General features: G+C 43.3%; 1 protein-coding gene and 1 long non-coding RNA gene across 30 annotated transcripts in view; both read left to right on the forward strand.

The window, feature by feature from the left end:
* Positions 1-12672: 12672 nt before the first annotated feature.
* On the forward strand, positions 12673-17600 carry LOC109497780. The gene is made up of 2 exons (XR_002154205.2): positions 12673-12934; positions 16463-17600. It is a non-coding gene; the product is annotated as an uncharacterized LOC109497780 (long non-coding RNA).
* Positions 17601-23324: 5724 nt separating this feature from the next.
* NRCAM (neuronal cell adhesion molecule) overlaps positions 23325-23948 on the forward strand; it is a 290847-nt gene continuing 290223 nt past the window's right edge. For 6 of the 29 annotated variants that reach the window (XM_045052219.1, XM_045052222.1, XM_045052224.1 and 3 more), the window contains exon 1: positions 23326-23478. The gene's annotated coding sequence lies outside the window, so the exon portion shown is untranslated. Of the gene's footprint in view, positions 23479-23948 lie in introns of all 29 variants that reach the window. The other 23 variants (XM_045052228.1, XM_045052229.1, XM_045052237.1 and 20 more) reach the window with 6 other exon arrangements.

Consider the following 23948-nt stretch of genomic DNA (forward strand, 5'->3'; position numbering starts at 1 on the left):
CATGGCTCTGGCTTCTATGTAACGTGAATTCACAGAGGCAGTGAGGCATGGTTCAGAGTGTTGGGGGGAGCTGAGAGTCTGGATGTTAATCCCACCTCTGATGCAGAGTCCTGTTTGTAACCTGGAGGAGGGGGGACAGGCACTCTGGGCTTCGGATATTTTATTGATCGAATGAGAAAAGCTGGCTCTAAGATGTTACGTCCTCTTTTACGGCAATCCAAATTCTGCAAATATACAAGCAAACCATGGGAAGAGATGTGAAAATGAGCTTTCAGTCTTAATGCTTGGTAGAATTACCTGCTCTTTTCAAAGCAGCAAAGAGGAAAAATCGTCGATTTTAGAAATGTAGTTAATTCTCCAACACATCATATAAAAAACACAGAGAATAGAAATAGTTTTGACGCCCGGGTCTCTCTGAGTGTCTCAACATTCTTATTTCTGTAATAAAAGGTATGCTGGCCATGTTTCAGTTCTGTTCTTGCTACAGATACTAATCTTTATTAAAAATAGTAGCTCAGGTAGAGCTGTCTCTAGAGGCAAATGGGCTGCGTGGGATTTCCCCTAGAGGCAGGAGAGAGCCCGGCCTGGGTTAACTTGACACTGTGAGCCTTCGCTCCTCCCACATCCCATTTTATCCAGGAGAAAGTAGATTCCCAAGGAATCTTCCTAGAGGGAAGGAAGTCACAAACGGCATACAGTCTGGGGCGACAGAGGGGAGGCTTATGACTTTGTTCTGGTGATAGAACAGATGGGCTTCCTCTGAGCTTCCCCACCCCTGCCAGCAGCGGACCGCTCACCCTGTGTGGAGCTGCTACTTCCTGAAGCAGCAAGGATCCCAAAAGTTCGAAGCTCAAAACTTTACTTAATCTGCTATGTTCTAGCAATAATTCTTGTCACAGTTTTTTTTTTTAATTTTTTTTCAACGTTTTTTTATTTATTTTTGGGACAGAGAGAGACAGAGCGTGAACGGGGGAGGGGCAGAGAGAGAGGGAGACACAGAATCGGAAAGAGGCTCCAGGCTCCGAGCCATCAGCCCAGAGCCCGATGCGGGGCTCGAACTCACGGACCGCGAGATCGTGACCTGGCTGAAGTCGGACGCTTAACCGACTGCGCCACCCAGGCGCCCCTCTTGTCACAGTTTTGAATATGTCACAAGTGTCAGTGCTAGTAATGTGACTAAAATGATAGGTTTGTGAGATGCAGATTACACAGTTTTAGACCCAGTGTAAGTAAGTATGAAAATACCAATGGTTTCTTTTCTTTCTTTTTTCTAAGTGAGCAGCAGGCAAAAGTTTATCAGCGTATGAGATCGGGAAGTTAAAGTAGCATGAAAGCTCGCTTTACAGAGAGGGAGCATTCGAAAGGGCCCAAGGACTATAGGCAAGGGACTTGGCTTTCCAGGGTTTGGGTCTGCCCAAATACCAATGATCTCTAAAGATGTAAAGTCGTCCTTTCAGACCACAAATAACTGCGTATTGCTATGCAACTGAAGCAACTCATAAGAAAAACGCAAACAATTGGGAGTCAGAAGGAGTCCCCAGAAATACTTTGTTTCTAATAAAACATTTCAAGCCCAGTAAAGTAATACTTAATGCAGTTGACCTATTCACACCTTCTCCTAAGGTCACTATTATCACTGTGAAGACGGAGCATGTTAATGCAGCCCACCTCTTTTCCAGCTGAAGTTAACTCTCTGTCCTTGTTTTTGCTTCGCTGATTATTTCCCTCTTGAGCACTACAAAATAGACAAGTGTCCTCTGGCCATAGCTTCTCTCTTACACTACATTGCACGGCACCTAAGTATGTCCCCATGTCCCTGTCCCTGTTTCTTGAACTCTTTTCGCTCTCCAACAGGAGGCACACCCAGGTGTGCGGTGTGCCAATTCTCAGTCATTCTTGTCCCCATTTGTCCTTGAAACTGGTTATCTGAGCAACTGTGTAATTCACCTGAGATAACCCTCATCTTATAATGAAGCCAGTGCTTTGCATTCTCCAAAAGCAAAGTGGATTTCTTTTCAGGAAAGAACAGAAGTAAAGAACACTCTTCGGAAAGATAAGCGCTTGCTACCAAGTAGGTTATGGATTCTTCACTATTTTTAAAGTAGGATAGGTTCTTTATGAGAGAAAATTCTTAAAAAGAGATCATTGGCCTAGTTGGATTCCTTAAAACCTGTAATTCTGTGATAACTTATAAACAATAGGTAAGTTACAAAAAAAGCAGGAAGTTAGGGTATTACATTTTTTTCCTATTTACTGCGTAAGATTTCACTGATGTCTTTAGCAAACCATTATGCTTCTTTTTTTTTATATATGAAATTTATTGTCAAATTGGTTTCCATAAAACCATTATGCTTCTTGATAAACATGTATTTAAATCAGCTAGTTTTTGTGCATGCCAATGGATATGTCTCATTTTGTGTTTTTAAAATATGTCACTGTGGTCCTTGCAAATGGATTTATCTTTTAAAATCTGATTGGAAAACCAAAATTTCTCCAGTGTCAATAATTTTATTACAACTAAGGTTGACACAGTTCATTGTGGTTCTATTTTTACTTTTAGGGAAATTTCATAGCCGTGGAAGTAGAGCAAATCAATGTGTTTTGTTAAGTATCTTAACATCTAGAGAGGCAACCTGAATATTTTTATGATTGCTGATAGTTAATATTTAATTTTTTTTAACATTTATTTATTATTGAGAGACAAAGAGAGACAGAGCATGAGCAGGGGAGGGGCTGAGACACGGGGAGATGGGGAGACACAGAATCCAAAGCAGGCTCCAGGCTCTGAGCTTGTCAGCACAGAGCCCGACGTGGGGCTTGAACTCACAAACCGCAAGATCATGACCTGAGCCCAAGTCGGACACTTAACCGACTGAGCCACCCCGGGGCCCCGACTCATAGTTAATATTTAGCACTTACATGCCAGGCGTTATACTGAAAGCGCTGTGTCCATCATCTCATTAGGCCTCATTCTATCCCTGTGAAGGAGGTACTATTATAATTCTTATTTTCCAGCAAAGGAAACCAAGGCGGTTAGAAAGTTACATAATAGTGAAATGAAGAAAATCATGAATATTGTAAAGTTTTTTTCTCTTTCTCCCAGTTAGCCAAGTTCAGAAGCTCATTATTCATTGTACAAATGTTTTTCGACTGCCATCTTTATGCCAGAATGGACTTCATTCACCCTTTCCATCACCCATATTTGAAGATCAATGCCTCTTTCTCTTTTCCCCCCTAAAGTTTTATTTATTTAAGTAATCTCCACACCCTACATGGGGCTTGAAGTCGTGACCCCAAGATGAAGAATCTCACGCTCCTCGGACGGAACTAACCAGGTGCCCCGATTCCCACTTTAACGTGAAGTGTCTTGTTTTTTTCCATTATTTTTTTACAGTGTATTGAACTAGAATTTTCATACCAAAAAGCCACCCTTTGTAACTATACAATTCAGTCACTTTTAGCACATGTATACAGTTACATAACCATCACCATAATCCAATCTTAGAGCAATTCCGTTAGCCCTCAAAAGTTCCCTCATGCGTGTTTGTAGTCATTGCCGGCTCCTGTCCCCAGCCCCAGACAACCACTGATCTTTCTGTCAGCACAGATTTACCATTTCTGGATATTTCATGTACATATCATCATACGGTATGTAATCTCTTGCATCTGGCTTCTTTCCTTAGCATGCTTTTGAGATTCATCCACGTTGTGGCATGTGTCCGTGGTTGACTTCTTTTTATTGTTGTGTGGTATTCCATTGTATGGATATACCACATTCGTTTATCCATTCAAAGTTGATGATCATTTGAGTTGTCTTCAGTGTTTACCTATGAGGAGTGATGCTGCTGTGAAATTCGCGTACAGGCCTCCTTGAGGACCTATGTTGTCATTTTTCTTGAATAGATATCTGGAAGTTAATTGTTGCAATTGTGTGGTAAGTGTATGTGTAATAACTTTTCAGGAAACAGCCGTGCAGTTTTCCAAAGTGTCTATACCATTTTACGTCCCTGTCAGCAGTGTGTGTGTTCCAGTCTGCACATCTTTATCAGACATGGGTAATGTTTGTCATTTTGATGATAGCCATGCAAGGGCACATGTAATGGCATTTTATTGTGGTTTTAATTTGTGGCCTTCCAATGACTATTGATGTTGAGCATCTTTTCAGGTGCCTATTAGCTATATGTGTATCTTCTTTGGTTAAAATGTTCAAATGTTTTGCCCATTTCCCAGTTGATTTATCTGACTTCCTTTTGAGTTGTAAGAGTTCTTTATATTCTGGATACAAGTCTCCTGCCAGATACATGATCTGCAGCTCTATTCTCCTAGTCTGTGGCTTGTCTTTTCACTTTCTCAATGGTGTCTTTGAAAGCGAGCATACGAGTTTTTAATTTTGATGAGCGTCAATTTATCATTTTGCCAATTTGAGTTAATTTTGTTTATGATATGAATAATGGTCAAAGTATGTGTGTGTGTGTGTGTGTGTGTGTGTGTGTGTGTGTGTGTAGGGATATCCAGTTGCCCCAACATCATTTGTTGAAAAAAATATCCTCTCGCCATTGAATTGCATCTGTACTTCTGTCAAAAATCTGTTGTCTTTAAATTTGTGAGTCTCTTTCTGGACCCTACTCTGTCCCATTGGCCTGTATGGTATTCCTGTATCAGTAACTCACTGTCCTTGTTACTATAGCTATGTAAGAAGTTTTGAAAGCAACGTATAATTCTTCCAACTTGTTCTTTTTAAAAATTATTATAGCGCTTGTTGTTCCTTTGTGTTTCCATATATATTTTAGATACATGCACACACGCACACACACACATACACACACACACCTGCTAGAACGTGATAGGGATTGCATTGAATGTATAGGTAATGTTGAGAGAACTGACATTTTAACAACATTGAGTCTCAGTAGTGTCTGTCTTTCAAAGCATGCAATGAATAAGGACTATCTCTCCATTTATTTGGATATTTAAAAAATTTGAGCTCAGCCATGTTATGTAGTTTGCAGCGTACAACTCTTGCCCTCCTTTTGGAAAATTTATTTCTAAGTATTTTACTCATTTTGATATCATTGTGAACAGAATGTCTTTTTAATTGCATTTTGTAATTGATGCTGGCCTGTAGAAATACATACATACGGTGATCGCACCTCTGGTGATGGCGTGATTTTCCAGTTTGTGAATTACCAACCTAGTAATGTCACAGTAGCCTGGCCCATGAAGTACGGGCAGGGTGTTACAGATCGTGAAAAATCATCCCAGTATTCTCATAGTGGTCTTACTGGTAACGCATGACTGTGATAGTTCTGGGTTATTTTTATCTTTGGGCAGTGAACACATATTTTTTAAAAAGAAAAATTTTTTTTCAATGTTTATTTATTTTTGGGACAGAGAGAGACAGAGCATGAACGGGGGAGGGGCAGAGAGAGAGAGAGGGAGACACAGAATCCGAAACAGGCTCCAGGCTCTGAGCCATCAGCCCAGAGCCTGACGCGGGGCTCGAACTCACGGACCGCGAGATCGTGACCTGGCTGAGGTCGGACGCTTAACCGACTGCGCCACCCAAGCGCCCCAGTGAACACATATTTTAAAGTGTTCGGTATTCATTGTGCAACAGCATGTGTATGTATTAAATATCACATTTACATTACTGCATTACTTTGGCATAAAGGGATTTAAATCTCTTGGAATTTTATTCATTTAGAAAAAGTCAGATCCTGGATTCTGGGTCAGACGATATTTTATTGTTGCAGGCACTGAGTAATTCACCAGCTACGGAGTCACATTTTAGCATTCTATGTTATTCTTATCTAAGATGTTTTGAATTTATATCTGATTAAATGTGTTAATTGGATTAAAGTTCAGTCTCAATCAGTAAAAATATGAATTACAGGCTAATTTAGAGAACAGTATTTTAGGTGCTCCATCCATTTATTTGTTAGGTTACGAATTTAGGAATTAGAGTGCCTGTTCTCTTTGTTTTCATGTGTTCATTGTGGATTCCTACACTAAATTCATAATGAACGAATGAAACAAAACATTTTGACATAGGCTGAGCAATTGTGAGCCATCGAGTGTAGAGTTCCTGAATTCTACAAATTTGAACAGGAGTCCATGATGAATTTAAAATATGGCACAAAATAATAAACACAAAAGCTCATCTCACGCCTTGTGAATTTATGAAAATACACACTTTCTTATTTTTTCTTTACCAGTTAACAGGGCAACAAATAAGACATGCTTCTAACGGTAGAAAATTGCCATTTGCCTTATTTTTTTAGTTTTATTTTTAATGTCTTTAATGTTTATCTTTAAGAGAGAGAGAGAGTGTGAGTGGAAGAGGGAGACACAGGATCCGAACTGTCAGCACAGAACCTGATGCGGGGCTTGAACTCACGGACCATGAGATCATGGCTTGAGCCGAAGTCGGATGCTTCGCCGACTGAGCCACCCAGGTGCCACTTTTTAGGTTTTTCTGTGAGGCTGTCGTAATTGACCTTTGTTCCTTCGGGTGTATGTTATTCTGACAAATTCTTGCTCCTTTAAATGCATGAACTCCCAGTTTGTTACCTTTATGCCTCACAGCTGTAACATTTGAGTGCTTGCCATGTACCCGGAAAAGAGCTAAGCAAGCTACACGTGTTAGCACCTTTAATCCTCACAGAAAGCCTGTGAGGTGCGTATTATCATCATCCCTTCCTTGGTACGAAAAAGTTGCACAACATACCACAGGCAGGACATGGGAAAGCTAAGAGGAATCCATTTTCTAAAATTTTTTTAATGTTTATTTATTTTTGAGTGAGAGGAAGAGAGTGCGAGCAAGGGAGGTGCAGAGAGAGAGGGAGACACAGAATCCGAAGCGGGCTGCAGACTCCGAGCTGTCAGCACAGAGCCCGACGCGGGGCTCAAACTCACCACGATATCCACAAAACGCAAGTAACAAATTTCTTCCACAAGAAATTGAGGGTATACTTAGACCCAGAGTTAGGGTGCACCCACCGTGTGCAAAATTCCATTCCCGTTTCATCCCAATAGGAATTCTTGCTGCATTCGTTGCTTCTTGTTCTTCTTCTTCTTTTTTTTTTTTTTTTAATGCCAAGTTGAAAAACAACTGAGCTGTTCACTTCATCTCACTTTTTTTTTTGGACCACATCTATGGCAATTGCTCTTTTCATGACTTGGAAATAGGAAGGAGGGAGATCACATTAAAAAACAGTTTGTTCTGTTCCTGGCAGGGGCTATCTACCCTCCAAAAAAGATTCACAGAGTACAGATGTCCCTGGACTGAACCGTTTGGATGCGCTGGTCCAAGGGTTTGATAAATGTGTCTGTCTCAGAAGTCACACTGATTGCCTTGTTCATTGTAACCTTTATTCAGACCGATGCATGTGGTTTGAAATTCATCACATTCCACAGGTAGGAACTATTAGTTTCTGTAATTGGTTAAAATATTGACCGAAACATTGACTTACCTTCATGATAAGACTCTTTTAACTTGATACAGATTCATTCCTCGCCTCTAGACCATATATAGTTGAGATATAATTTAAAGATTTCAGTCTGATTAATATGAACAGGTTACATGTTCCAAAATGATTGGGGGTTCTGGTAATAGCTGTGGCTAACATTTATCGCCATTTAACCTTGTGAGGTAGGTGCTAGCATTATCTCTGCTTTATACTAGCATGAGATGATGATGACGGTGAGTAAGGGCTTCTCTTTCCTGAGCGCTGCTCAGGCTCTATGTTCTTCGCCAAAGAAAAACAAATAACCTTCTCATTATCAATGGGAAATTAAAGATCACAGTGTGAACACGAATGACACCACTCTGTTAAAAATTATACACCTAAAATAAATACTGTAATATCCTTTCACATACTTTAATCTAAGGTTTATCACATGTAAATGCCAGATTGGTATTGTTTAGACAATTTTCAAGGATCAACCCAAGATAAATGTACTCTTTTTTTTTAACATTTTTTTTTTTTTAATTTTTGAGACAGAGAGAGACAGAGTATGAACAGGGGAGGGGCAGAGAGAGAGGGAGACACAGAATCTGAAATGGGCTCCAGGCTCTGAGCTGTCAGCACAGAGCCCGATGCGGGGCTCGAACTCACGGACCATGAGATTATGACCTGAGCCGAAGTCAGACGCTTAACCGACTGAGCCACCCAGGCGCCCCTAAATGTACTCTTTTATAGAACAAAATAGTCTAACAATTACTAGTTGGAAACACTCTCTTATAGCATATCCCTCTACTGACGGTGTTTGTAAAAAAACAAAGTGATTAACAGCAATCCAAAAGTCCATCCAGTTATCTGAGAAAGGAAAGCTATGTCATCTTATATTAATCACATTACATTGTATTCCAAGCATACCTTGCTCCAACATAGTATTTAATGTACATTTGAATTAAATTACCTCTGCAAATAATGTAGAAAGAAGCGTGACAGCAATTGAAAATAACCCATACCTGGACCAAACAGAACAGAATATTAAAAAGAAAAAAACCAAAAAGTCACCAAATACGCTACGTTCTATATTCAACACAGTCCTTGGGATTCACTCTATAGGAATCTTGCAAAAGAAAGTGCCTTATCATTCTTGTTATGTTTCGTACAATTGGACCACACTGTTAAAAACAAATGTTCTGGGGTAACAAACATTAGGCATTGTGCTTTTGTGTTTGTGGTAACATACATCAACCATCTAAGAGATTTTTTAAAGACTCAGATTGAAAAGGCTCTTGTAACTCAACCTCTCTCTCTGCCTTTCAAATTTGTTCTTAAAACACTCAAATTTTCAAAATAATACTAGAACTAAGAACCATTTCAAAATCACATGGGGTGTGTGTGTGTGTGTGTGTGTGTCTCAATCCTTAAAGCCACATTCTTTGTAAATCACAGGTGCTGTTATTTTGCTAATTTTGAATGCACCCTTGGTATCAGGATACAAATAATCCATACATATCTAAACATGCCCTTAGGCATCCACTTCCCATGTTGAATTACGTGAAACGTATCCAGTCTGATACTCAGAAACTGTAGAGGCATTGGATTTTAGGCCATGTTTGCTGAGTGTATATAGTGAAAATATCTGTTTATATATGCACACAGAAGAAGGAAACATGCGCTTCAAAGGTTTTGATGAAGTTTAGAGAGCAGAGAATTTTGTGATACGGGCTTATACCATTCTTACGTGGTGAACCTGATCTTCAGACGCAGTGTCCTGAATGTGGGCAACAGTGTGTGGAAAAATACTGCCACGCCCAGCTCAACAAGCGTGATCTACCCACTCAACTCCACATCTCTTTAGGGTGATTTTCACAACCAGAGTCACTCTTTTAAAAACAAGCGTCTTGTAGGCACTGCAGTCATCTGCAAATATCTGCGAGCCACGATTGCGATTTTAAAACACGTAAATGAAACTATCGTACGTGCTTCTGTTTGAAGCACGAAAGAGAAAGGAAGGAACATTCTCACGGGGTCCCATAATTGAAGTAACGGAACTTTCTTTCTTTGTAACTAATTACATTATGTATTCCCAACTCAGCTTATCATACGCTTCTCTTGCGAATACCTCACGGTTTCCGGCCCCCTGCTCGATACATTAGAGGTCCTTAATATTTTTCTTAAATGAGGCTAACCTGACTGATCTCCCTGAAACCATTATGGGGAGGTGGGGGAAAGGCAACTGCTTTCAAAAGTACTGTCTGAAACCCTTGACCTTTGAAATCTGAACACGGGGTCGTTCCCTGTCTGGTAGGTAGGCTCTTGGCGGGTACCATTTTCCTCAGGGTGAGTGGGGCCCTTTACAGATCATAGAAATGGCACAGATGACAAAGCCTGGCATTTCCTGGCGCCTGGCGCCTGGGGTAAACGCTGCTGCATCGGTCTGTGTGCCTCTCATCTTGACAGGGGCTCAAATACAGCCCTTCTGGGCACAGAAGACAGATTTCTTTTGTTTGAAACGTGAGCTTTTATCTACCTCTATCTCACCAGTATCTTCTCATTCTAAAACCATGTTCCTGTTCATCCTAGCTGCTCCCCTCACTTGGGGTCTCAGTCTTTTTTTCTTTTTTCTTTTTTGCAGATGGAGTCTTTTTAGTGGGCTGTCTACATCCTTAAAGATGCACCTTGTTTTAGTAAATTTATGGGTGGGGAGCTCTGTGTCTTCAATGGACAATAACTATAGTAATATATTCGTATACATTTATTTGTGGTTGCAGACAGCATTTCTAGCCTTTCCCAAACACTTGCAAATATACCTCTTCTTTTTATTCTAACGACTGTCTTGCGGGTTTGGCCGGGCCAGCACGTGTACCCCACAAGGAATATATGAAAAGCACATCACCAGCAAATCCAAAGGCTTGCGTGACCTCACCCTGTTCAATATGATGGCTTGAGCCAGTGGCCTCCCAGTCCAGGACTCTTTCCACTGCTTCGCCAATAATAGCTGGGGGGGGGGGGGTGGAGTGAGGGGGGGGATTGGATGCAATTAATGGGTTTTGGTCGTGGTAGTGACTTGTATTCTTGCCCGGTATCGCGCAAGAGCTGTGTTTCTGTGACATTTGCTTTTATTTTTCTAAAAGGGGAAGGCTTCATCGTCTAAATGACATTTATTAAGGGCCCTTTTGTATCATTGCCTTTAACTCCTAATGCCGTTTCGGTACATCGAGAAACTTGTCCTAAAAGATCTGGATGTGAAAGATCTGGATGTCAGAAAAATAAGACAGGGAGTGATAGCCTACGTGCTTTGGAAGTACACAAACGGTGTTGTGTTGTCCAGTTGTCTGTCTAGTCTCCCCAGAGTCCCCTGTCATAGCTCACGGGAGGTGATAGGTTTTGTGTTAAGATGAAGGTCTTTGTTGTGGTTCCAAGTGAGACTTGAGCCAAGTTCCTTCACCTCCCCGACAGTTTCCTCACCCGAAAAGTGCCATGTTGTGAGCAGGAAGAATAATAGAAGTCAAAGTGCCTGGAATATAGTCGGCACTCAATCGGTAATTGCTATTATTTTTGTGTTCTGGGAAATTAAGGTACTGAGGGAAAGTACATTCAGTTAATATTTTTTTTTCCCGGAAATGCATTAGTTCCAACATCTAAGTGTGTGTTTCTCAAACACAATATCTTAGCCCGAAGTTGTGCAACATTCTTCCCCTCCAAACCTTGTAAGGATCATAGAATCATTTGACAGGGCAGGGCGTCTTTTTAGTTTTCTGCATTATCTTTTACTATTGTTAAATCATACTGCGTGTTGTATTGCTAAACACATTAATGCTATTATACTTAGTATTGTACTTTGGGATAAAAATCGAGGATACAAATGCTCTTGTTGCACATGAATTATTACATCTCTGTTATTTGCTTCCAAATGGTTTTAAAACAATTTCCTGAAATTGATTTTAAAATAACACAGCCACAACAACAACAATAAAATAAAATAAAACAGAGTAACAAGCATGAGAACTGTAGACCCTACATGTCTTATATATGCCTAAAAAGATGCTTTAAGATATTTAGCAAATTACATTTCCAGCAGGTTGCAATAGTTACTAACTGTGCAAATGAAACCAGGTAGCTGTGAAGAAATCCATCGTGGGCATTCCTGTTGTTAGCATGTCAGATCCCGACTGTGGAGTGTACTCCCTTCGCACAGAGTCTCCTCCTTCAAGAAATGTAGAAGAGAGAGTTTAGTCCACCTTCCCTGGCAGGAATGTGGCTGGCAGGAAAGGAACAGTTTCCAGAGATTGATTTTTGTTGTCCTAGGTCTGGGGATTTAACCTTCCTTTGTAGCTGAGGAAAGATGTTTTTTGTTTGTTTCTTTTTAACGTTTATTTATTTATTTTTGAGAGAGAAAGAGAGAGAGAGAGAGCATGAGCCAGGGGGAGGGGGGCAGAGAGAGAGAGGGAGAGAGAATCCCAAGCAGACTCTGAGCTGTTGGCACAGAGCCCAATGCGGGGCTCGAACTCACGAACCATGAAATCATGACCTGAGCCGAAATCGGGAGTCAGACACTTAAGTGATTGAGCCACCCAGGTGCCCTGTAGCTGGAAAAAAACACGTTAACGTGTTTTTAAATTTACTGTTATTTCACAGAGTGTCTTCATTGTTCTTTATGCTGCATACCCCCCTCCCCTTGACATAGACACACCATGGTTCCAGAGTCCTATGAGTTCTCTGCGCTGATGATTCAATTTGTTCACTGAGCGAATATTTGTTAAACATCTAATATGCACCAGACATATTCAAGAAATTATAATAAAACAGGCAGAGTGATGAAAACACCAAAGTACCAGACCTTGTGCGTCTATACTTTTTTTTAATGTTTATTTTTTGGGGGGGTGGGGGCGGGGAGAGAGAGAGAGAGCAGGGGAGGGGCAGAGAAAGAGGGAGGCACAGAATCCGAAGTAGGCTCCAGGCTCTGAGCTGTCAGCACAGAGTCCGACACGGGGCTCAAACTTACAGACTGCGAGGTCATGAGCTGAGCTCAAGTCGGATGCTCAAGCGACTGAGTCACCCAGGCACCCCAGACCTTGTGCATCTAAAAGAGAGTTTCTTGGCCTTTAAAGCAGTTGCTATGGGAAGCTTTGCAGTTTTATCAGTGATTTTCCCAGTGGGACCTCTCTTTTGGAACTGTTCTCCTGGGCCAATATATGTTTATGTATATAATTTCAGTTTTTTATATATATAATCCATAAATTCTGCTATGTATCTAAAACATGTAACTTCTATTATAGAAAATATGCAATTTCTGATATATACATTTATGTTTACTTTTCTAGAAATAATTTCTTTATTAATACTGTGGTGGAAATCACTGAGTCTTTGGAACAAAACAAACTTCAAATTCATGATCTTTCAGGAAGTTATTAACGCCTCCAAGGCTCGGTTTCTTCACCTGCAAGACAGGATTAACAATGGAAAATCATATGGCTGTGAGTATTTACTTAATTAACCCAAAATTGTATCAGGGACTTTGAACACCTAGCTTACTTGACAGAAAAGTCTCTCTGGACATTTAAAAAAATTAAGCCTCAATCGTATTGCTTTTGAATCAGAAATACCTTCTGTATCACATAGAACTTTTGTGTGTTTACACAGAAGCATGCAGCGATGACCAAAGTATACCAAAGTATACAGCGTTTGGGGGTTTTATTTCTGCCTTTAGGTTTTTCAATTTCAAAATACCATGTATTTCCAAAGACAATCGCTAAAGGGCCAAATGTCCAGGAGTTTGTTAAGCAAGCACGTGGTCTTTGCCTCACCAATGTATGCCTCCCGTATTGTGGGGTCAGATGACTGTAGTATCTTCTCTGTCTGGACCATCTTTTGAACATCACCAGAATGCAGAGGACCCTGTAACCTCAGGGCACACTCAGGGGACACACTGTCCCCGGGCTTCGAGTGAAAATACTAGCTGCCTTAGCTCCAAGTTTCAGTGCCAAGGCCAAGCAGTGCCCAGGAGCCCAACAGGTATCACAGTCTGGTCTATGGCATGATGTACAGAAGGGACGGGGGGGGGGGAGGGAATGAGAAAAGAGACTTTTCGTTGACTTACATTTTTTAAAAATTTTATTTCCAGCAGAGCTAACATACGGTGTTATGTTAGTTTCAGTTGTACAACATAGTGATTCAACACTTTCATCTATTACTTGGTGCTCATCAAGATAATTTTATTTAGTTTAATTAATTATAAGTTTAATTAATCCCCCTCACCAATTGGACCCATCACCCCACCCAACTCCCCTCTGGTAACTGCGTGTTTGTTTTCTATAGTTAAGAGTCTGTTTTTTGGTTTGTCATTCTCTTTTTCTTCGCTTTGTTTGTTTGCTTCTTTTTAAAAATGTTTTTATTTATTTATTTTGAGAGAGAGAGAGTAGGGGAGGGGCAGAGAGAGAGGGAGAGAGAGAGCACCAAGGAGGCTCCACGCCATCGGTGCAGAGCCTGATGGGGGGCTTGATCCCACAAAGTGTGAGATCATGACTTGAGCCGAAATCAAGAGTAGGATGCCTAACCAACTGTGCCACCCGGGGACCCCTTTTTTTTGTTTCTCGAATACCACTTATGAATGAAATCATACGGCATTTTTCTCTCTCTGTCTGACCTATTTCAGTTAGCGTTACACCCTCTAAGTCCATCCATATTGTTGCAAATGGCAAGATTCCATTCTTTTTTGTGGCTGAATAATATTCCACTGTGTTTATACACACGCGCACACACATCATCATCATCATCCTCCTCATCATCATCATCTTCTTTATTCATCTGTCAATGGACACTTAGGCTCTTTCCACAGTTCGGCTATTGTAAATAATGCTACAATCAGTACAGGTGTGCTTGTATCCCTTTGAATTAGTGTTTTCATATTCTTTGGTTAAATACGGAGTGATGCGATTCCTGGATTATAGGTCGTTCTATTTTTAACTTTTTGAGGAAGCTCCATACTGTTTTCCAGAGTGGCTGCACCAGTTTGCATTCCCACCAGCAGTGCACTGGGTTTCCTTTCTCTCCAATTCCTTGCTAACACTTGTTGTTTCTTGTGTTTTTGGTTTTAGCCATTCAGACAGGTGTGAGGTGATACCTCATTGCAGGTTTGATTTTCATTTCCCTGATAGTAAGTGGTGATGATGAACATCTTTTCATTTGTCTGTTGGCCATCTGTATGTCTTCTCTGGAGAAATGCTATTCATACCTTTTGCCCATTTTAAAAATTGGATTATTTAGGTGTTCAGTGTGGAGTTGTGTAAGTTCTTTACATATTTTGAACACTAACCCTTTATCAGAGATGCCATTTGCAAATATCTTCTCCCATTTTGTAGGTTGCCTTATAATTTCATTGATTGCTTCCTTCACTGTGCAGAAGCTTTTTATTTTGATGTAATGCCAATAGTTTATTTTTGCTTTGTTTCCCTCACCTCAGGAGACATGTGTAGAAAGATGTTGCTATGACCAATGTCAGAGAAATTACTGCCTGTGTTCTCTTCTCAGATTTTTATGGTTTCAGGTCTCACATTGAGATCCTCAATCCATTTTGAGGATAAATCCATTTATTTTTGTGTATGGTGTAAGAAAGTGGTTCCATTTCTTTCTTCTTTTTTTTTTTTTAACATTTACTTATTTTTGAAAGACAGAGAATGATTGGGGAAGGGACAGAGAGAGAGAGACAGAATCTGAAGCAGGCTCCAGGCTCCGAGTTGTCAAGACAGAGCTTGACACGAGGCTCAAACCCACGAACCATGAGATCATGACCTGAGCCGAAGTCAGATGCTTAACCGACTGAACCACCCAGGCGCTCCTCCATTTCTTTTTTCTACATGCTGCTTGTCCAGTTTTTCCAACACCATTTGTTGAAGACACTGTCTTTTTCCCATTGCGTATTCTTTCCTGCTTTGTTGAAGACTAATGGACCATATAGCTGTGGGTTTATTTCTGGGTTTTCTATTCTGTTCCATTGATCTATGTGTCTGTTTTTGGGCCAGTACCATACTGTTTTGATGACTACAGCTTTGTAATACAACTTGAAGTCTGGAATTGTGGTATTTGCAGTTTTATTTTTCTTTTTCGAGATTGCTTTGGCTATTTGAGGTCTTTTGTGGCTCCATACCAATTTTAGGATCGTTTGTATGGAATGTATTTTCATTTCTTTGTGTCATATTCAATTTCTTTCATCAGTGTTTTCTAGTTTTCAGAGCACAGATCTTTCGCCTCTTTGGTCAAATGTATTCCTAGATATTTTGTTATTTTTGGTGCAATTCGATGGGATTTTTTTTTAATTTCTCTTTATGCTGCTTCATTGTTAGTGTATAGAAATGCAATGGCTTTCTGTATATTCATTTTGTGTCCTGTGACCTTACTGAATTCATTTATCAGTTCTAATAGCTTTTTGGTGAAATATTTAGGGTTTTTTATATATATATATATATATATATATATATATAAAAATGTGCATATACATATATATACATATACATATGTATATATATGTATATGTATATATATTCATATATATACATATGTATATGTATATATATTCATATATATACGTGTATACACACACACACACACACACACACATATATATATATATATAGTATCATGTCATCTGCTGATAGTGAAAGTTTTACTCCATCCTTACCAATTCCGATGAAGAGTCCGAGATTTTAAATAAAAATATTTTTTTGGAAAGATATGTCTGGTCAAACTTTACATGCACAATTTAAAAATCTCCCATAATTCTGTCACCTTAATAGAACTTTTTATTTGCATATTATCTTTCTCTTTTATGCCTTTTAGAGTTGCAATAATAGCACACGTATCATTTTCTGCTCCACTCTTCCATATGGCATATAAATATTTTCCTCATTTCTCAGTCTTCTCCTTATTTTAACCTATAGCATGATATTTTCATGTTGTGTTATACCATAAGTCATTAAATTATTAATATAAACGTCCTCTAATTTTAGCAAGTGGAATCAAGGAGGAAGTGACGTGATTTGATTTTTGCCACCCCTTCCATTATCAAAGAAATTCTTGGTAAATGAAAACAGCTCAAATAAAACAACAAACGGCAACAACGAGAAGAAACCAACAATGCTGAACAATGAACGAACTGAATAATCAAAACACTGAAGGACAAAAACACATTTATCTCCAAATGTAGGTTTTGAATGACAATCCGGTAAGTTTTTCAAACTAGGGGAGAACGGTAGGAAAGCACTTTCTGTACCGATATCAAATTAGACAATTCAAGACAATTTTATTACACTAATAACCCTGCTTCTCTTCTCCCCTCCCCTACCAAAAAAAAAAAAAAATTAAGATGAGATCCATTTATGTACGAACTATTACAAACCAAAATCACTTAAATCCAGACGTAACCTTATTATTCTAACAGTATGTTTTAATACATCAGTATATTCATCATAGTAAGAAACGGATTCTTTTAGGATCTTCCATAATAAATGGGGGAGAGGGGAAGCTTGGGGAAAGAATACAATTGGAGGTCCACACCACATGTGTAAATATTTAAAAGTTTTAAGATATGTTCTGCCTTCCTATTTTGACAAAGATACCTTCATAAAGATCTTGACGTCCACGTTTGAACTTTAGAGTTCTTGTAGTTGCGTGTCAGAATATGGTGATGAAAACAGCCCCACACCCCAGCCCATGGCCCATCCCTGGTGTAGTCATAAAGCTTCGAGGGCCTCGAGCCAACTTGGGTGAACACCCCAATCCATGTGTCCATATTCTGTCCACACTGCTGCATCAGCCACTTACCAGACTTCCAGGGTTTTTTGTGGGTTTGTTTCTTTGTTTTTGTTCCTGTTTTCCAGGTTTCCTAAGATATATTTGGCCCATAACATTGTGTCTGCTTCAGGTGTACAAGGAGATGATTTTCTATACGTATCTGTGGTGACACGATTACCACCTGCTTGTCACACGATCACATGATGGTTCACCCGTCCATCGCTTCACTTAGTTACTTTTTTCCACTGAGATATAATTGACACCTATTAGCTTCAGGTGGATGGCACAATGACTCAACATCTGTATATCTTGTGAAATGGTCACCACAATACATCTGCTTATCATCCACCGCCATGCGCAGTTACAGCTTTGTTTCGCTTCGTTTCTTCTTGTGATGAGAACTTTTAAGATCTCTATGCGTCAGGCCTGCAGTTTTGCCCACCCCCAGAAAGTCCTCTGTTAGGAGCATGAGGAGCAGACACTTTGCAAGTCCTGATGAGATTCAGGGATCCTCTGTACCCAGATGTGGTCCAGGAGGAGGAAGGGGTGACAGGGGGCTCTGTGGACCAGAGCAGGGCCTTCGAAAGCACAAGGCCCAGGGCACGGTGGTACTGAACTTGCTTGTCTCCTGTCGCTATCTGGCATTTTAAAATATTGGAAGGCTTTAAAGTAAAATTTAAATTGAGGCTTAAAAGAAAAATATAAAAGGAAATACAACATGCCCATCAACCTAACACCATTTTTTCTTCTTAAATAAATTCAACGAAACACCAAATGCGAAAGCCTTTGGATCAACCCTTCACTTAGACCCCAGAGTATCATTTCTGAAGCCATTTCCTTTTGTTTCTCCACGGTGAATTCATCTTTATTGTACCTGTCATCTGTTCCCTCTTAAGCCAGCAATGAAGGGCACATATCAAGAGTGTTTCTCAGCATCTCTATTTTCCAGAGCAACAGTTCGCTGTCGCTAATGACCCCATCTACAGTGGCTGATTGCACGCTGACCTTGGCTAGTCTGAAATCCAATCCGCAGAACCTATGTACGTTCCTATGGATAGAAACTGTAGGAACAGATGGAGAAGTTGGCTATAAGGAACATACTTATTACCACTGAAAATGTTCTCCTCTTTCCAAGCCGGTTTCCCAACCATGGGGGTGGGTTGAGCCAAGCAGAAGGTCCTAGTGACTCACAAGCTTCCGGAGAAGAAATCCACAGATGGCAACCACTAAGGTCACATTTTCCTCCCATTGCTTAAGCAGTACACTCTTTAGATAGGTGCAGGGATACTGTGTTGCTAAGCACCAGGCAATGACTGGGTTGCACATTTCTGGTTTCTGTTGTGGTGCCACACGGCACCAGGCAGGGACAGTGAATTCTGTGGTCGTGCGGCAGATGGCATGAGAGCTATTGGTGTTTTGCATCTGTGGAGACTTTCTACTGCTTACTGGTTAGGTGATGCATGAAACTACACAGCCTGTGATTATTTATATTTCATCCGTAACTGCACATCTTATTATTATCCATGGTGGGTAATAAGCACCCACTGTGAGGCTGCAAGGGGTGTGGTCCAGCTGAGGCTGTGGCTAACATCCAAGAGGAGAGAGTAGCACAGCCTGGGTGGGGAGGGGGGGGCACGGTGCATGTCCAAGCCTGGGCTCGGCTATAGGAGCGAAGTGTGGCTCTGGGGTGTGGCACTGCCGGGGTTGACCTTTGGACAAGGCACACTGTTGTCTAACGCGTTTTCCACACTTGCTTCTTTGCCCAGACTGTATCTGCATCTTATCCCAACCACCAGCTGACCCAGTTTCCCCTCTCCCATCCAGAAAACAGATATGATATGCATGGTCAGATGTGAATTCAGAGTTCTGAAATGCACTTAAACAATCCTATCAGTGACGAAATTATAGCTATAACTAGAAACACCTATTGTCTCCCAGTTCCTGTGGGTTGAGAAACGAGGGGCAGATGACTTGGGTCCTCTGACTCAACATCTCTCCCAACACCTGGGCTGGAGTCACCCTGCAGCTCCCTAGGGGCGACCTGCCTCCAAGCACGCTCAGATGGCTAAGGCAAGACTCCGCTCTTTACAAGCTATTGGCCAGAAGCCTCCCTCAGGTCCCTGCCGTGTGGAGGGCTCACGACACGGCAGCTGGCTTCCCTCCCAGCAAGCAAGGGAAAAAGCAAACTGGCAAGAGAGAAGGAGCCTCAGTCTTTTTGTGACATCCCACTACTTTTGCCATATTATGTTCATTAGAAGTGAGTCTCGGCGCGCCTGGGTGGCGCAGTCGGTTAAGCATCCAACTCTCGATTTCTGCTCAGGTCACGATCTCATGGTTTGTGAGCTCGAGCCCTGCTCCAGGCTCGGCATTGACAGCGTGGGCCTGTTTGGCATCCTCTGTCTCCCTCTCACGCATGCGTGCACACTCACTCTCTCTTTCTCTCTCAAAATAAATTAATAAACATTAATTATTAATTAATAAACATTAAAAAAAGAGAATGAGTCTCTAGTTCAGTTTATGCTCAAGGGGAGGGGACTACACAGGACATATAGACGAGGAAGAGAGGATCACTGGGTCCCATCTAAGAAGCTGCCCACAATAACGACTCTGCTGTTTGACCATATTGGATTAGAATACCCCGATTCACGTTGCACAGCCACAGGCTATTAAGACAGAGATGATACCCGTGCGAGGCACTCGTGTAGGAAACAACGTTATTATACTGCTGCCAGTGTTCCACTCTTTCCTACCTAGAGTTCCACCAGCTTTCCTGCGAGTTTGGCCACCGGACTCAAAGAAATGCTCCTGGTCACCACCAGAATCACAGAATGACAGACTTAAAAAAAAAACAGTATCTGTCCTCACCTAGCCTGGCTCCTTCATTTCTCAGTGTGGAGCCAGACTGAGAGGAAGTAACTCACTCCCAGATGCACGGCCGGGTCCTGGCGTAGCCGGGTCCATGTTAGGTTTCAGTGAACGTGGCCTTGGCTTTAGGGCGGGGCCATCGCACTGCCTCCTGCGGGAAGCCAGACGCATGGATGGACAATTAGGACGGAAAATGAAATGAGAGATGGTAGCAGGGGAAGAGCAAAGGAGAGCGAGGGTTCTGAGGAAGAGAAGCAGGACTATGGAGGAGGAAATGGGAGGAAACGGGAAAGGCTGATCACACATTCACTGCTGGTACCACTGGGGGGCTCCATGGCTTTCTGATGTCTTTGCTTGGAGGCAGACAAATTCTGAAGCACCCACCAAAACAAACTTTGAGTGCACTGTCACTGAAAGGGGGGCAGAGAGCTGTGGTTAAGAGCGTGGACAGAATGCCCCGGCCGGAATCCCAGCGGTTTGTGACCTCTGCAGGTTACTTAACCTCCCATTTCCCCCAGAGCTGTTTTCCTCTTCTGTCTTTGCTCGTTTCCTGAATAGTATGCACTCACTTAGCAAACACCTGATCAAACAATTGCTTTTCCAACTAGAATCTGCTGAGTACCTGCTGAGTCCCAGACTCTACTGTGCTATATAGGTTGACCCTTAAAATAACTCTGTGTATGAAATATTGCTATTCTACCTGTCGAGATAAGGAAAAGTCAAGAAGCTGCCACTTGCTTGAGACTCCCTTCCAGAACCTCAGTACCTCTGCATTGCAGGCCGCCTGGACGGCATTGGGACCGACCTGGACCTCACCGGGGCCACTTAGTGTCTACCTCGACCTGATGTTGCCTGCAGGGCTGAGGCCTGAAGGAAAGGAATGGTTCCACGCAGAAGTTGGAATTGTTGTTTCAGGATGGTCCTTATGAGGTTGTCACACTAGAGGATACAGACAGTCCTGCTTCAGTGCCCACTGGGACAAACTGCTACACAAACCGAGGGCAAGAACTGGAGACGGCAGAGTGCCATCTTCCCACCTCATCCTTGCCCTGGAAAGGAGAACGTTGACAGTGGCTGGGGTGAAGGGGCACCCTTGGGGCAGGTGGGCACAAGGCAGAGGACATGTGGGAAACCCCAGGACTCTCAGCAATGACTGGGGTGAGGTTGATGGGTCTTGAAGTCCTTCACACGGGTGGGAATGAGGAGGCGGTGAGATTGGAGTATTGTGATTATCTGTGGGTCCATTTGTGTTGGGTAGGAAATAAGGTCACACAATAATAAATGACAAATTGTCCTCCAAGAAGGGACATTTTGTATAGTCAGACATGCAATCGTAACGATGCAACAGGTACTATTACAGCTAAACACACAGGGACTCAGGAAAGACTTCACGGAGGAAGTAACAACTGAGCAAGTCTGAGAGATGAACAAGTTTCCCAGATGGAAAAAAAAAAATGGAGGAATATTCTAGGTAAGAGGAGTCTCCCATGCAAAGGCTTAGAATGAAAGCAATTCTTCTCACTGGAGGATGGAGACAGAAGTTAGAGCAGATCGTGAAGGAGCCTGCCAGGAGTTCTGGAATTTATTTTATAGGCAACAGAGAACCAGGCCAAACTTTGAAATAAGGGTATCATGAAAGCACATTCTTCTTTCTTCTTCTTCTCCTTCTCCTTCTCCTTCTCCTTCTCCTTCTCCTTCTCCTTCTCCTTCTCCTTCTCCTTCTCCTTCTCCTTCTCCTTCTCCTTCTCCTTCTCCTTCTTCTTCTTGAAAGGTCATTCCGAAGGAAATTTGGACAAGTCATTGAGAGGTGAGAGGTAGTGGGTAAAGATCAGGGCCAGAAGAGGTATGAAACTAAGCAAAGACCCCATAGTCAGCGATGAGAACACGGGTTCAGGAACTGTGGTTTCAGGAACAGGAGGTTCTGGGTGCCTGGAGCATATCAGGCGGTGGGAGGAAGAGAGGGTGGTATTAGCAGAAGGAAAAGAAGGCTGCTCCCCTGTGTGTGTGGGTGGGTTGAAGTGGCAAGTTCAAACTCAAGTTAGAGTAGAGCAGAGGAGTAGTCAGGGCCTGGAACATCGCCCTTGCGCCTTTTTTATTCCCGAATCCCTGCCCTAGTCCTGGGGCCCAGGAGAGGAGCCTGGGGGTGGAGAGAGGAGAGGAGGGGCTTCACAAATGTTTTCCTGAGTGACACTAGAGAAGGAAAAAAACTCCATTCTCCAGCTAAGCCTTAGTGAGAGTTGGAGAACGCGGTAAATGGTCAACCGGTCAAGCCGTGTGATGCCTGGCGGTTGGGAGGGAAGCTCTCAGAGGTCAGGCTGCAGACCCGAGATGACTGATGACCTTGAGTGCCAGGCTAAGAAATCCTGGACCCCATCTAGGGTATAGTGGAGAAGGGCCTCCCGAACATACTACACATTTAGAAAAACCTTCTTTTTTTCTTTTTCCTCCCTCCCTCCCTCCCTTCCTTCCTTCCTTCCTTCCTTTTTTTTTTTTTTTTTTTTTTTTTTCCTTGTAAATGCTTCTCCATAAAGCTTCCAAATCTGAAACTAAGCAAATGTGAACTAATCCTATTGCCTGGAACCAGAAGACCCAATTCCTACCGCGAATAGACAGCACCTACCTTACACTGAATGCTCGCTCCCCTTTCTGGGGGCTGTTTGGAAAGAACGTTTGCAAAAAAATAAATAGAAGTAAACAAATAAAAATACCCCCCCCCCCCCAATTCACCAATCTCACCCATCCAACTGGTGAGTTTCGAAGAAATTCAGTGCTTCCCAAGGAGGAAATGAAAAGGCCATAGACCTCAGACAGAAACCCACACCCATGAGAGCGGCATTTAAAGACCGTCCGTTTTCTGGAACGTCTCCTGTAGCCAAATCCCTGCCGCCCCTCCGTGCCCCCCCTTCCCCGACCCCGACAACCACCGCCACACACGCTTGGCGGGGTGAGGGCGCGGCATCCCAGGTGAGGGGGCCACCCGGTCCCCGAGGCGCCGGCGGCCTGAGCCCATTCGTCGCCGCCGCAGCCGCAGGGGAGGGAGGGGCCGGGCCAGCCGGGGAAGGGCGGGGGACGCCGGGGAGGCGAGCGCGGCGGGGGTAGGACGCTAAAGCGAGCGACCGGGAGGCAGAGCGCGGCGCGGGGCGGGCGCGCAGGGGCGGGAGCGGCGGGGGCGCGCGCCGACGCGGGGCCAGCCCTGCTTCGCCCGGGTCGCGGGCGGACGCGCGCCGCAGTCGGAGCCTCAGACGCGCGGCGCAGGGGACACCGCGGGGCCGCCGGAGGCCACAGCTCCGTCGGGAACGGACAACGTCCGCGCTCCGGGGAGCCGGGCGGCCGCGCCGGGGCTGAGCGGTGGGCGCGGCGGAAGAACGTGAGTAGCTCCGTGCGCGTCCGGCGGTGACACTCGGTCCTGCTCCGGGGCGACGGCTGGAGCGGAGGAGGGCACCGGGGGGCTGCTGTGTTGTCACTCGGACGCCGGCCCGGGGTTCAGCAGAGCGCCCTCCCGGCTGGCAGCGCCGCGCCGCTCTCTCTGCGGCGGGGCGAACCTGGTGGCCAACTCCCTTCCAACCCTCAGGCCTCGGACGCACCCGCGGGCGCCGAGCGGGGTGGAGGGGGACGGGCGCCCGGGCGGGGACTCGCCGAAATGCGGCAGCCCTGGCTGGCTCGGGCGGGCCCTTCACCTCCTCCAGTCTGTGGACAACTTCTGCATCCGCGCCCCGCGCTTTCCGGGAAGCCCTGCCTGGGGTCCCTGGGTGGCCAGTTGGGCCTGGGGAGGCTGCTGGGGCCCGGCCCGGCGGCTTCCCCGCCATGCACGCGGGGGGCGGAGGGTGTCACGCCACG

Source organism: Felis catus, chromosome A2 (assembly GCF_018350175.1).
Source record: "Felis catus isolate Fca126 chromosome A2, F.catus_Fca126_mat1.0, whole genome shotgun sequence".
In the NCBI taxonomy this organism is placed as follows: domain Eukaryota; kingdom Metazoa; phylum Chordata; class Mammalia; order Carnivora; family Felidae; genus Felis; species Felis catus.